Raw genomic sequence first — 12960 nt, forward strand, 5'->3', positions numbered from 1 at the left:
CTGCCCAGTGCAGGAGGCTTGGAACAAGCTGATCTGTAAGGTCTCTTCCAACCCCAGCCATTCTGTGATTTTGAGAGTCAGCTGCCTCTGCTCCCTGTGACAGCTCTCCTGTGGTTGCTGGTGACACTCCTCTGTCTGCTGCCCTGGCGTCCTGCTTGCCCTTACCTGCACTCTGTGGCACCAGCTGATGTCACCTACAGCTGTGTCCTGTCCCTGTCCCACTGATGGCAGCAGCAGGGTGCTGGGCAGTGCTGGGCTGGCTGGGGGGCAACCAGGTGCTATTGCTGGCACATCCCCTTTGCATCACTTCAGCACTCAGCTGGCAGTAGGTGTGAAAAGACATCTCGACATCAAGGCTGTCTTTGTGAAATGGTTTGACACAATGTGGCACGTTTTGTCATGTGCCATAATATTTTATGCCTTTTTTTCCTCTTTGAGAACAACCATGTAGCTCCTTGTTAGTGGCTAATAAACAGGAACAGAAAAATCTATTCAGCTATACATTCAAAAGTTTGCATTCTGTGGCCAAGGAGGGAGTTAAATGTACAGGTATCTAATGGAGCCATAGAATGGTTCCAAAGAGCTGCACAAGCAAACAAATGTCTATGTGGCTCTTTACCCCTCAGAACTCCAAAAGAGAACAAAAAGGGGCTGATCTGAAAGTAGTTGCAGGCTGGGAGTACCTGTGGAGTACCTGCCCTACCTCTGCCCATCTGCCAGTGCCACTTGTGTTGTAGCTCTGTAGCCTCCCTGCTCTGCTCTCTTTGGTGTTGCCAGAGGTAAACAGCACTGCAGCATCAGCGTTTGTTTCCCAAGGCAGCCCTCTGACTGCTCCCCATCACCCCCTGAGCAGTGCTGAACACTCTGTCACTCCTTCCTAATTCTCATTTATTGTATGTACCTTTCAGAGCCTCACAGGGCAAAAGATAAAATAATACAAGTTCCTGTAGTGTAAATAAAAATCTCACTGCTAAGGAGCAACCCTGAAATGTACGGCAGGATTTTCTATTATTTAGAAACACTGTAAATCATTATTTTATGGAGAAGTAAAATATGTAAAAACATTTCTGTATAGTTCTTTTCTAAATCTAACACAGAAGCTATTCCCCCTCTTTTTAAAGCAACCATTTAATAAAGTCTGACACTTAGCAATGTTTTGAAATAATTTCTGCTTCTCTGCCAGCAGTTAGCTTTGCTGTGAATCTCTAAAGACAAATCCATCTACAGTGAATCTAGCAAAATTCAGCTCTGTGTTGTATGTCAGGGTTGAGGACTACTTGTCAGCTCTGGCACTGTCAGATTTTATCTTTAAATATGACAGGCAATTTGTTCAGGGAGCACTTCTGAATGACAAGATATAGTGGTGTTGTAAAACATGGCACCTGTGTGGTATGCCCTGCCTCTGTGGACATCAGAGGCTATTGTTTCCTTTGCTATTAGACAGCCACAGTCACACAATAAGGTGTGTAAAATGTTCACAGAAACCTTTTAAATAGAGTAGCAGGAAAGTAGATACCCTCCGGTCATTTAAGTCAGGCCATTTATCATTTTATCTTATAAAACGCAACATTCGCTAAAATGCGATGTAAAGAGAAAACCAAATGCTCTGCTGAGCAATGTCAGTGCAAGCCAAGGGTTTGAGCCATGCTGTAATAAAAGAGGGTTAGCTTTAAAGTGAAGTGCAATAGGAAAATTAGGATTTTAACTCCTTCCCTGTCAGACAGCAGCAAGAGCCATGCAGGGGGCTGGTGTTGGCATGTGGCATATTATCCCACTGAAAAATCCTGTTGCCACAGTGGGGCTTCCTGGAATGGGGCATGAGAGCACATGATGAAACATTAACACACCTAATATGTTTGGTTTAACAATAAATAAATAGCCATTTAGGATAATTTCCTTGAAATATAAACGAGATCAAACTGGGGAAATTCAAGTGGAGGCATTATGGGTATGCCACTGCCAAAGTCAAGAGAGGGCTTTTCCCCCCTGCAAGAGCCATGTGTTCATGGGACTGGTGAGCAGCCTTGTTCAGAACCTGAGTGTAAAACTGAGTCAGCCTAGCAGTCTGATACTGCAGCCATATCCCAGTACTCCTGTGCTAATGCTCTTGCCCTGCTCACAGGGAGTGGTGTCTGGACTCTGCAGGGCCTGGGAGGGGGACAGCTCACTCTTTTAAAATTGAAAAAAAATTCCCTTTAGACTTTTGTGTTGGCCTGTTCCTGTTACCAAAGAGGTGGCCAAGGTGCTGCTGATTGTGTGCAATTGCCTGTCATCCAGGGCAGTCTGTGTCTGTCCTGTGGAGCTGATCCCTCACCTGTTCAGGACTTGTAGCTTTTGCACATGAACCGGCTCCTGAGGCCTCCCCTTCCCAACCACTGCCCTGCTCCTCGCTGTCCTTGCTTATCTGCCAGCAAGTGAAACTGCTTTACAGCCAGGGGAGGAGGTACAGGTCTGCCCTCATGGGTGAAAGAAGGGATTTGATCCATGATGTGCATCCCAGTTGCCCTTGGGGGCCAGGCAGAGTCTGGGCTCTGATAAATCTGTACCATGAGAAGACTGAGTTAAGGCCATTCTTTGTAGATTTTCCAAGTCCAGGAAGAGGGAAAATGTCAAATGATAGGGGTTTGATTAGCAGTAACACTGTGATCAAATCATATTAATGTCCAGTGGTCAGCTGGAAGGCATGCAATATTGGGATTTTACTAAAAGTCTCAAGCTGTGGAAATGAGGGATTCTGTAAGAACATTGTTTTAATTTTCATGTAAGAAGCATTTGAACTTCATGTTTACAGCTGAATGGAATAGAAGTGAGCTCTGCAAACTCAAACACTAGGTGGCAAATACAGTGACATCAGTTAAAACCTAATGTTAGTAGCCTAATATCTCAATTTTTGCAGCCTGCCCTGTTAATAGCATTTAGTGATGTCAGTAGTGGTGTGCATGTAGCTTTGGCATGGCAGCTGGAACAAAAATAAAAGTAATACAAGGTGGATGGGTGGTGGGTTTGGTAATTAGGAAGATGTAGAATATGTACAAACAGATACCTCATTAGGAAGGACTTGGCATAGTTTAAATATACTTTTTTGTTCTTATTATGAAAAGAAATTAAGTAATGTCTTTTTACCTTGGTGTAACTACTTTAAAGGAAATTCTCTAGATGAAGAAGTAGCCATGCTATTTGTTTTTTGGCAGACAAAACTATCTGTCATGTTCACTCTTAGTATGATTTCCTCATCTTCAATAGAAAAAAATAATACTTTTGTTTTTAAAGTGGAATAACTGTGTTCAGATATTTATAAATTCTTCTCAGATATTTTTATCTGTTCCTTTTTTACATACAAGGTTGCCATAATTTTAGAACCACTGGGAAGTCAAGCACTCATTTTACATAAGCAAAGATCTTTTAATGATTAGCTCCATATTCTGAGATGGTTTCTACAATGAATGGATAGCAAGAAGCATCTCCAGAGGGTTAATCATTCCACCTGGATTTGGTATTTATTTCATGTTTGCATGAACTGTCGCTGAAGAAGTCTATCTCTTCCCATTGACTCTGGAGAGAGATGAGGTAACTTACTTGTGTAACTTTCTGCTAAATTTGGCTGAGGAAAGTCATCTTTAGTCACCTAAATCCCTTGACTTGCTCCCTGACATAGCAGCCTAGACAGATCACAAAGGTGTTTTCAAGCAAGTTTGCCTTCTCTTTGTTCACAGGCATTTGACCATTTGTGATAGAGCTTCATAATGGAAGCTAATTCAAAGGGCTTTTAAAAACAAGGAGAAAGATTTTTTTGTAATTAATAGTGATGGATGACTGGTATGGTCACACAGAACAACATAAATCTTTGTGCCATGCCCAGTGCTAAAATGCAGACAAACTCTAGCTCAGGGAACTCGGGTACTTAAACACAGGAAAGTCATACGGGGAAAGGGGTTTAGACCTCAAGTCCATTAGGAGGGCAGATAAACACCCACTGAAGTAATTTTGCCTGCCCATCACCAAATAATGTACTCTGAAAGGAAGTGCTGCACTTCAGTTCCACCCTCCTCAAGCAAGTGGCTTTGCCAGCAGCTTTAGAGAGAACACAGAGAGAAAAACCCCTCAAACGCTAATGAAGGGGTACATACATAAAAGTAACTGCCCCAAACCAGAAGCAGCTGTTAGTATCAGTTATCTACCAGTGGATTTTCATGAGGCATGAGATATAAAATACTTCATATATATTTCAAATGCTGTGTATTTACTGGGGTGTATGTTATAGAGCTGTATAAGAAGTACTAGTATCAAGGAATAAGAAGATTTTTTTTACAGGTGAAAATTGAAAATTTGGGATAAAAGTGTACTGATCAGCAGTGAAAAATACATAGACATCTCACAAGCTGTGTGCCAGTGTATAATCTTTTGCTGCTACAGCAATTTCTCCTCTTAAATACTTTCATTTGAATATTGCTGTTACAGGAAACCTGAGACGTGCCAGGTAGGGAGAAGTAGTTAATCACATTATGCACTCTACAAGTGGTGAGCAGGCTTTATTAGTTTCTTCTATAGATAAAATTAAGTGATATCTGGGAAATATCTGCAATAAATGTATTTTGGGTTTTTCTTTTTTTGCTTTAGTAGTCTCCTTGTGTCCTCAGTTTGTGTTTTCTAAGCCATGAAGGTGGTTATCATATAAGTTGGGCTTAGGTAAGAATCAAAATAATGGCATCAAATGCACAGGAACAGATTTCTTTGTTAGGAAAAGATGCAATTCATTGATGCACAAGAGGCCACCCCTCTGTGGGCCCAAGGCACAATGGATGTGATTATCCACAGATAGAGCTACACTGGGATGACAGGAAATGGGAGCAAAAACTCCATTGATTTCCCAGCTGCCCAGGAGAATGGCTTGAGTCTGTGAAGGGGAGCTAGATCTGTGATGGGGAGGAACTCAAGGAGCCTGGAAGAAGAAGTTGATGGACATGCTTGAAAGCAGAAAGGTAAGTGGGAGTGTTTTCCCATGTTCCTGAATTTATGATGGTGTTTTGCACAAAGTCTTGCATTTGGCAGAGTAAATATTTGAGTATGTTCTGTGGTTAATAGAGGGATCAAATTCAGGCAAGCACACTGCCTCAGGACTCCTCCAGCTGTAGGAGCGAGGCTTTGTACCCCTCTGGACCAAGGTTGGGTAGGGAGCTCTGTTTACTCCAATGCTTTTTAATTCATTGTCTTAAAGGCTGTTGAATTTATGGCAACTTCAATCAAAAATGAAATAAAAATGCAAGTCTCAGTGATTGAAGTTCTGAAATTGTTTTTTGAAGTTTGGAATGTGGCAAAACAAGAGTGGGAGACAGCAGTGTCCCTTCTGAGGAGGAAGCAGCAGGACGTGCCCATCACTGTCGCTTTGGAGCAGCCAGCTGGGCAGTCAGTCACAGCAAGGGCTCTGTCCTGTGTAGAGGGAACACTAAACAACAGGGAGAGAGCAAAACTGTTGTGGTGAGGACATAAGGGCAGGATTTTGGTAACAAAGAATCTGAATTTATGGGAAATTAGTCTTCATTAGTTCTGCTGTTAACTCAACCTCTTTCTGGTAAGCCTGAGAAAACCAGGGCTTTCTCTGTTTTACACTAATAAAACTAGGTTAATGTTATTTAAAATGCTTTGGCTGTACAAGTTTCCCATAAGCTTCCAGCAATTATACACAATGGATGCACATTCTTAACTCATGTTTGATTTTAATAGTCAGTGTGACACTGAGTAGAATTGGATTGGGCACTGAGCTTTTCAGTCCCAAACCACCAAGTGCACTTATACTTAGATTTAAATAGCCTGAGTTTCAATTGGGAAAATGTGGCTTTGCTGGATCCAAGCTGGTGCTTGGTATCCCAGGTTTGTAACTTTTTGAGCAGAGGTTTTTCATAAGAATAAATCATTTCACGTGGTTTCCTAAAGAAGAGTGTTTGCAGTTGTGCCATGTGCTCAGACAAGGACTGATTTAAACCAAAATGAATTGAATAACAGAATAAGTTTCTGCCGGTTTTATGAGAATGGAAGAGAGGCGTTATTAATGCCTATAAGGAAAAGGCTGCTTTGAGAATTCAGTCCTACTAGAAATCAGCTCACCTACACAGGTGTGAAATTATGAGCCTGAACTCCATAGCAAGTGGGTATTGTGGCTTTTACTGTGACAAAGCTTTGAAAGCAAACACTGTATTCAAAACAACTGTTCAGAATGTTTCACCCCAAATGAGGATCTTTTCCTTGCTAAGGGATGTGTGTGGTAGGCTGCACATTAATGCAGACCTTAGTTTCATCCAGAAACTCTGTGGCTCTGCAGTTACTGAAGGCTCATGTACCAGCTGAACACAGCCTTCCTCCCTTCTTCACCTTCCTAAATGAAGGGGGGCATTGGAGAGAAAGTTGACCCAGGCATGCTAATGTGAGTGTTAGGATGAAGAACACACAGCTTGTCAAACAGCAATATCATCTGAGCTAATCAAAGAATCATGGACTTACTTGGGGTGGGAAACACTTTTAGGATTGAGCCCACCAGTATCCCCAGTACTGTCAAGCCCAGCACTAACCCATGTCATTAAGTTCCACAGCCACACAGCTTTTAAATACCTACAGGAATGATGACTCCATCCCTTCCCTGGGAAGCCTGTTTCTCTTATTCCTACAAAAAGTTTGTAATTACATTGCAGGTTTATTTTATTTTGCTCTTCTTAAAAATCAACTGAATATCAATCTACAATCAATAAAGAAAGTTGCCTATAGGCAGTTCTACCTTCCAATCTACTCCATGGATCAGCTGCTGGTAATCTATACACAGTCAATAAGACACATTTCAAAAGTGAGGTTTTTCTCCCAAAAGGCAAAACTGCTCTAATTTACAGCTGGATATTAACTGGGCAAACAGTATACACCTGAAGTAAATGTAATTTGCAATTTACAAGAAACTCTGGTGAAAGATTAGATCTGATCTTCTCTCTATGCAACTAATCTATGGATATTTATATTATGATAACTGGAGAGCACAAATTGATTTGGTTTTTCCTTTTGGGTATCTTTTTCATTTGTTTGTTTAGCAAAACCTGCAGGGGAAACTTGAACAGCTATAATTACAGTCACAGTTACAAGTTGTGGGGTCTGTAGATAATAAGCTACACAGCATTTTTATTGTGCTCTTTTATTATTATTTGGTTAAAGAATGCTTTTTTTTCCCAAGACAATCCATCTGTATTTTGTAGGAAGAAGAATCAAAGCAATAGCTGTCAAATATCAGTGAGATAGCAGATTTACAAATTAATCCCATTGCTTTGTATTTCCACAAAGGTTGAAATCTATAATTAACTTATTAGAAGCGCTCAGACAGCTAGGTGTGCAAAATGGCAGCAGGTGTGTAATATCATTAGAAATATACTGCATTAAAAGCACCTTGGAGTTTTATCCCTTTCGTTTCATGCTACCAGCTGCCAATTTGATTGGTTAAGTAGTTTTGGGCCATGCAATACTCTTTCTTTTGGATTGATGTGTTTATTACTTTTTATGACAGGGGATCCCAAGGCAGATGTTCAATAAAGAAACAAGCTGCTACAGACCAGAGTAAAGAGATAGGTGGTGTAGATGCAGGAAATTGGGAAAGTTATCATATGCGCTAAGTTGTTATTGAAGATTTTGCTCCCAGCATTTGTAGCAGTTGTGTTATATGCTCTTCCACAGACAGTAATCTAACAGGGAATTATTGAAAGCCAAGTGCCAAGATTTCAAATTGCACTGTATGATGTGGACTGCTACTCGAGCAGGGAGCTGGAGCTTAGAAATGATAAAGACGTGGCCATGGCATTTTTTTGGAGCTGTGTGGGAGCAGTGAGAGCTGCTGTGCTCCTGCAGAGCCTTTCCTCACCAAGCTCAAGGTCTGCCTTTCCTTTGCACCTTGTGCAGTCACTGGTGAAGTCCTTTACATTAGCACAAAGGGACTGAAAATTGTTACTGGGAAGGAATATTGTTCAGAATTTGGATAAAGGCTGAGAAAATTATTATTGTATAGATTTGGATCAACCAAAGCCAAACTCAGCTCTGTCTTCATCAACAAAAATACAGACTCATCATATTTAACTGAATGTGAACATACAGATGGGTTCATGGGCAAAACCAAAGAAAGAGACAGGTTTTTAGTTCCTTTAACTGTTTACTGCTTGGTTTGTTTTCCTTAGTGCTAAGGGGAAGAGAAAATACAAGTTTCATAGCTTTTGGAAACTTCAAAACACTCCAGTAGGGAAAAAGCAAATATTTTCTAGAGAGGATTTGCGGCATAAACCATTTATTTTTCAGTGTTTTAAAAGGAAGCAATAGACTGTGATTGACATAAGAATTTTCTTTTTAATTGATTTAGTATATTTTGCTGGTTTTGTGATTTTAATTTAATCTATTACAACCAGATATGAGGAGAGCTAATAATTCATGAGAGATGTTATTTTCTAATTAGATTTTTATGAATGCCCCTAAAGCTTCTGCCCAGAAGTGGAAGCTGGCCAAAAGTTTGAATTATATTGAGAGTGAACTGTTCTGCTCTATCCATATTATTTGATCCACTGCTTTCCTTTGGTTTCTGGGTGTATTAGCATCATCCCTGAAATAATATTTTTCCCCTGTGTTTGGAAGGGATGAGTATTTCATTCTTCCTTTCACCACCTCTGAGACACTTCCTGTCCTACTCCTTCAATCTCCTCTTGACTTTCTGGGGCTCAGCTCTTCAAACTGCACTGGGCAAAAAGTGCTGCCCTCCTTTCTCCTGCTGACAAGAAGGTGTGACTTGTGCCATTTCAAATCTTCCCACTCCTGTGTGTGTCAGGAGTCACTTGAAACTTCCCTTTTTGGTTATAAGGCTGTATCTTTCCATAGCCCCTGCCCTTTCTTGCTGTTTGTGAACAGCAGCATGGCTACCATGGAGAAAAAACAAATGTGTGATGGGCTCTTCTTGTCTATGGGGAGAAAAGCTGCTCAAATTGAGTCAGCCCTGTGGTCTCAAGGACTTCTCATGGCCTGAAATGGCAAATTTCATGGGCTGAGACAAGTATTCCAGGTCACATCTTGGCAATTCTAAACTTTTCTAAGCTATTGAAGCCTTAAGGAGGAAAGAAAAAGAAGTTATCAAATTTAGGCTATTTGTCAGACCAGTTTAACAAACAAATTCCAAGTGTTGCTCTGGATTTCGGATGGTTGCAGTTCAGGTGGCAGGAGGGACTGAGGTCAGGGAAGGCTGAGGCTGTGGGGGATCAGCTGAGAGAAATGCCAGGGATGTGTTAAACACATGAGGCAGAAAAGAGAGACTGTGGCAGTGGAGTTGTGTCAGAGCAGGAGATGAACATAAAACTCAGGAGTACTTTTAGTAACAGGATGTGTTTTGATGCACAAACAAAGGCAGTGAAAGAGACAATGCAGACCTTGGGAGCTGAGGAGCATGGGAAAGGGGAATCATGCTAAAAAGCAATATGAGCCGTTGGGGGAAGTGACGTTTTAAAAACAAACCACAGCGATTGCTGCATTGTACAAACCTAATAAGACATAGTGAAAAATATTGGATTTATTTTTACAAGTTAAAAGTGACCTTGTTGGCCTTATGAATGGATTCACTTCTCACAGTACCTCTTAAGGGCATTAGGGTTATGACTAACTCATAAAAATAAATCCAATATTTTCCCCTTGGCCATGTCATATCCAATGTTGGAATTCAGCTGTGAGAACTGGTGGGGCTCCGACTTTCATTTAGTTTGACCTCCTATTATGAGCAGTACCTGGCTCTCAATCCTGGTGGGCTGCAGCCTAGTTCCAGCAGTGGCTATATCGCATACAGAGTGGAAACAGAAAACATCCCAGAAGCCTGGAAAGAGAGGGTCATGCAACACAACATGTAACTGAAAACAACACGTGAAAGGAATAAGTGTTTCAAATACAGATGGGTTTTCTTCCTTTCCTGTTTTTCATTTGACCAGCATAACAGATCAAGGCAGGACTGTCAGCTTAGTCCTACACTGTTTATGGGGGAGGCAGTATCCAAGCTGATGACTGAGCTCGTGCAGTTGTTCATTTCTGTTGGAGTCAAAGTCAAAACTCCAGTCAAGAAAATAACTGGAGAAGAAGTGATTTTAAAATGAGTTGAGAGCTTTAAAGGCGACAGTCACACCTACCTATTACTTGTGATGGCACAAGGCCTCCCCTGAGGAACAGCCTAGTCCAAAGCAGTAGGAAAAACATGGTACAAACCGTTTTCAGCACCCATAGATGTCTGCAGCCACAAGTCTGAAGCTTTGTTGAAGCTTAGTGGGCTCTGCTGATCACTGAGGGCTTGTATTTGTTCCACACATCCAGGTGACTGCAGTGTGAGGTGGTCACTGTCATGTATTGATGAGGAAATGTTTATTTTAAGTGCATATCAGATATGCTCTTTTTATAACTCATGTATTCTGCTTATCTGCTCTGCCTGATAACCATTACCTTTCCAATAGGCTCAGATGAGTTCACCTTCCTTTTGGCCAAAGAACTTTAGAAGGTCCAGTACATGTGCTGGGATTTGTTCCTGGGTGACTGGCTCCAGGTGGCCGGGGTTTGGACTAGGTGGTTCCAGCCCCAGCCACTCAGTGATACCATGGCCTTAAATCCAAGCTGTGACAGCACAAACCTCTGAATAAACTCATTTTCCCTGTCAAGAAATGTAGAGTGAGCAGAAAACCAGTTGATGACATAGGAGTGAAGGTGCTATGGGATTAATGAGAATGTTTGCCAGGTACAATTAATAAGGCTAAGCTAAAGTAGAAGCAGAATGAGATCAAATATTTCTTACATTGTGACTGTCCTTGTAGGGGGAAACCCTTAACTAGTGTAATTTGGATTAAACATGAACTCAAGCGCAAAGAATATATAAATTCATTTATCTGTGTTTATCTGAAGTCGAGTTGGATTCCAGCTTTGGTTACTGCAAAGTTAATTTTGCCATTGTTCAGTGTTGCCTTTTGTCTCCGCAAATTTTCTCCCAACAACTTGAGCAGCATGCTGAATTATAACTGTAGAAAATCATGAATGACATGCATATGTTGCAGGCATTTTTGAGGTTGCAGGGCTAACAGTAAATATTCACACTTAAAATATTGAATTTAGGTTTATATGCCATGGAAATGTTGAGTACCTTCTTTGCTTTGTTTCCTCTGCCTCTGCTTTTCCCATGACTCTTTTATTACACTGAACAAGTTCCATATCTGTAACATACAGAAGTTGACATGTTCTCATATTGCATTTCCTTATTTTCTCTGAACAAGTTTCAATGAGTATTATTTTACCTGCATCATTTTGGTGTCCAAAGTATTCCCATAGTCAGATCAATCATGGGAAAATTTTCATTCCTTAGCAACGTCTGGGATCCAGAGGCAGGGGGTTCCCCAAGTGCCTGGGTTTGATCCCTGCCCTGCTGTGCTCTGTGCAGCACGTGTTGGCTCTCCCATGGAGCAGCCCCTGCGCCCCAGCTCTGCCCCAGGCCAGGCAACCCCTGCTCTGAGCATCGTGGCCACTGCTGCAGTAGCTACCACACACTGAAAAGGTGTGCTGGCAAGTAAGCCACAACCACAGATTTAAGATTTCTTTTATGAGACAGCTTTGTCAGGATTTAAAGGTGTTTTTTCCTAAATGTGACAAATAAGCCTGCTGAAGCAGCTAAGAACACTTATTTATATAAACTGGCACTGATGTTACCTTGTGTAAAATATGTTTAATTTTAGCCAATGCATATTTGAGTTATAGTTTCCATAAATATTTGTGAATACATTATGATAAAATCTAAAACCTTGGCAACAGTTAAGAGGAGAGTTTGCGGATAAAAATCAACATTGCCTGCAGTATCCCAGGAGATCATACTGCTAGTGAAGTTTAAATTAGCTTTGCCCTAAAATCTAAGACATTCCTGCAGCACACTTTAAAGCATCTTAAAGTGTGAAGGAGTTAAGCTAATTACTGTAGCATTTGAAGACAAGACATTTGTAAAATTAATAGGCTGTAGTCTGCAGTCTTTCATTCAGCACAAATTCCTACTGCAATTGTGCATTTATTGTGGAAGAGCAGCACAACTCAGCCCTCTGTTTTAAAACAGTGACATCTTGACAGAATATATTCCAAATACTGGGGGGGTCAGGGGAGGTATGTGATTTCTGGTTACACAATGAGAAAGGGAGGAACACGGGCCATTTAACTTCTAGCATCACTTGATGTTATCTGCCTGTGATAGCAGAGCCCTACCCCAGTCCCCAGCAGACACTCTGCCTGGCACCATTTCCACTGAGCAGATTTGCTCTCCTCACCACTTGCTGCGTTTGTCCTTTGCTGTCCCTGGGCCCACAGGACAAAGCCTGCACAGATGAAAGTCAGAGCAGGCCTGAAAAGCAGAGCATGTGGTGCTGAAGGCCCAAAGGCCGCACTGTGGGTATTCCAGGGAAGCTGTAAGTACTGTAACTCAGCTCAGGGCTGTGCTGGAAGGAGGAGAACATCAGGTTTAGTTTCACCTGAGAGGATCCCAGTTTGTTCTGTGGCTTTCTGCTCCCCACAGGTACTCACACACCAGGGCAGGCGTGTCCTGGTGCATTAAGGGTACCTGCAGGGGATCCCACTCCTGCTGGGTGCTGTGGCTGCCCTGCAGGAATTGGGGTGCCCCCACTCCACAGGAATTGGCAGCAGAAGAGGGGAGTGAGAGTAACAGGATCCCAGGCTCTGCTGCCTCACCAGTGCTGGGGAATCTCTTCAGATGTGATTGTGCCCTGCACAGAAGGGTAGGGCCATTGCTGCCAGGCTGCTGTCTCCCAGCACACAGGAGAGGGGAGCAGAGTAGCTGCTGAGAGGACAGGAGTGTTTATCAGAGTGACACAAAGTGTTTGAGCATGAGCTCAGTTCAGCAGCTTTGCTCTTTCTCAGCCTTCAGTATTCTCACACAGGGACGTG

General features: G+C 41.9%; 1 long non-coding RNA gene across 1 annotated transcript; it reads right to left on the reverse strand.

The window, feature by feature from the left end:
* Nucleotides 1-10973: 10973 nt before the first annotated feature.
* Nucleotides 10974-12599, reverse strand: LOC111934350 (uncharacterized). The gene is made up of 4 exons (XR_002867169.2): nt 12528-12599; nt 12327-12400; nt 11165-11234; nt 10974-11042 (listed from the first exon to the last, which is right to left on the reverse strand). It is a non-coding gene; the product is annotated as an uncharacterized LOC111934350 (long non-coding RNA).
* Between the last annotated feature and the right edge of the window lie 361 nt (nt 12600-12960).

The sequence above is a fragment of the Cyanistes caeruleus genome, chromosome 12 (genome assembly GCF_971803275.1).
Source record: "Cyanistes caeruleus chromosome 12, bCyaCae1.hap1.1, whole genome shotgun sequence".
NCBI classification, from domain to species: domain Eukaryota; kingdom Metazoa; phylum Chordata; class Aves; order Passeriformes; family Paridae; genus Cyanistes; species Cyanistes caeruleus.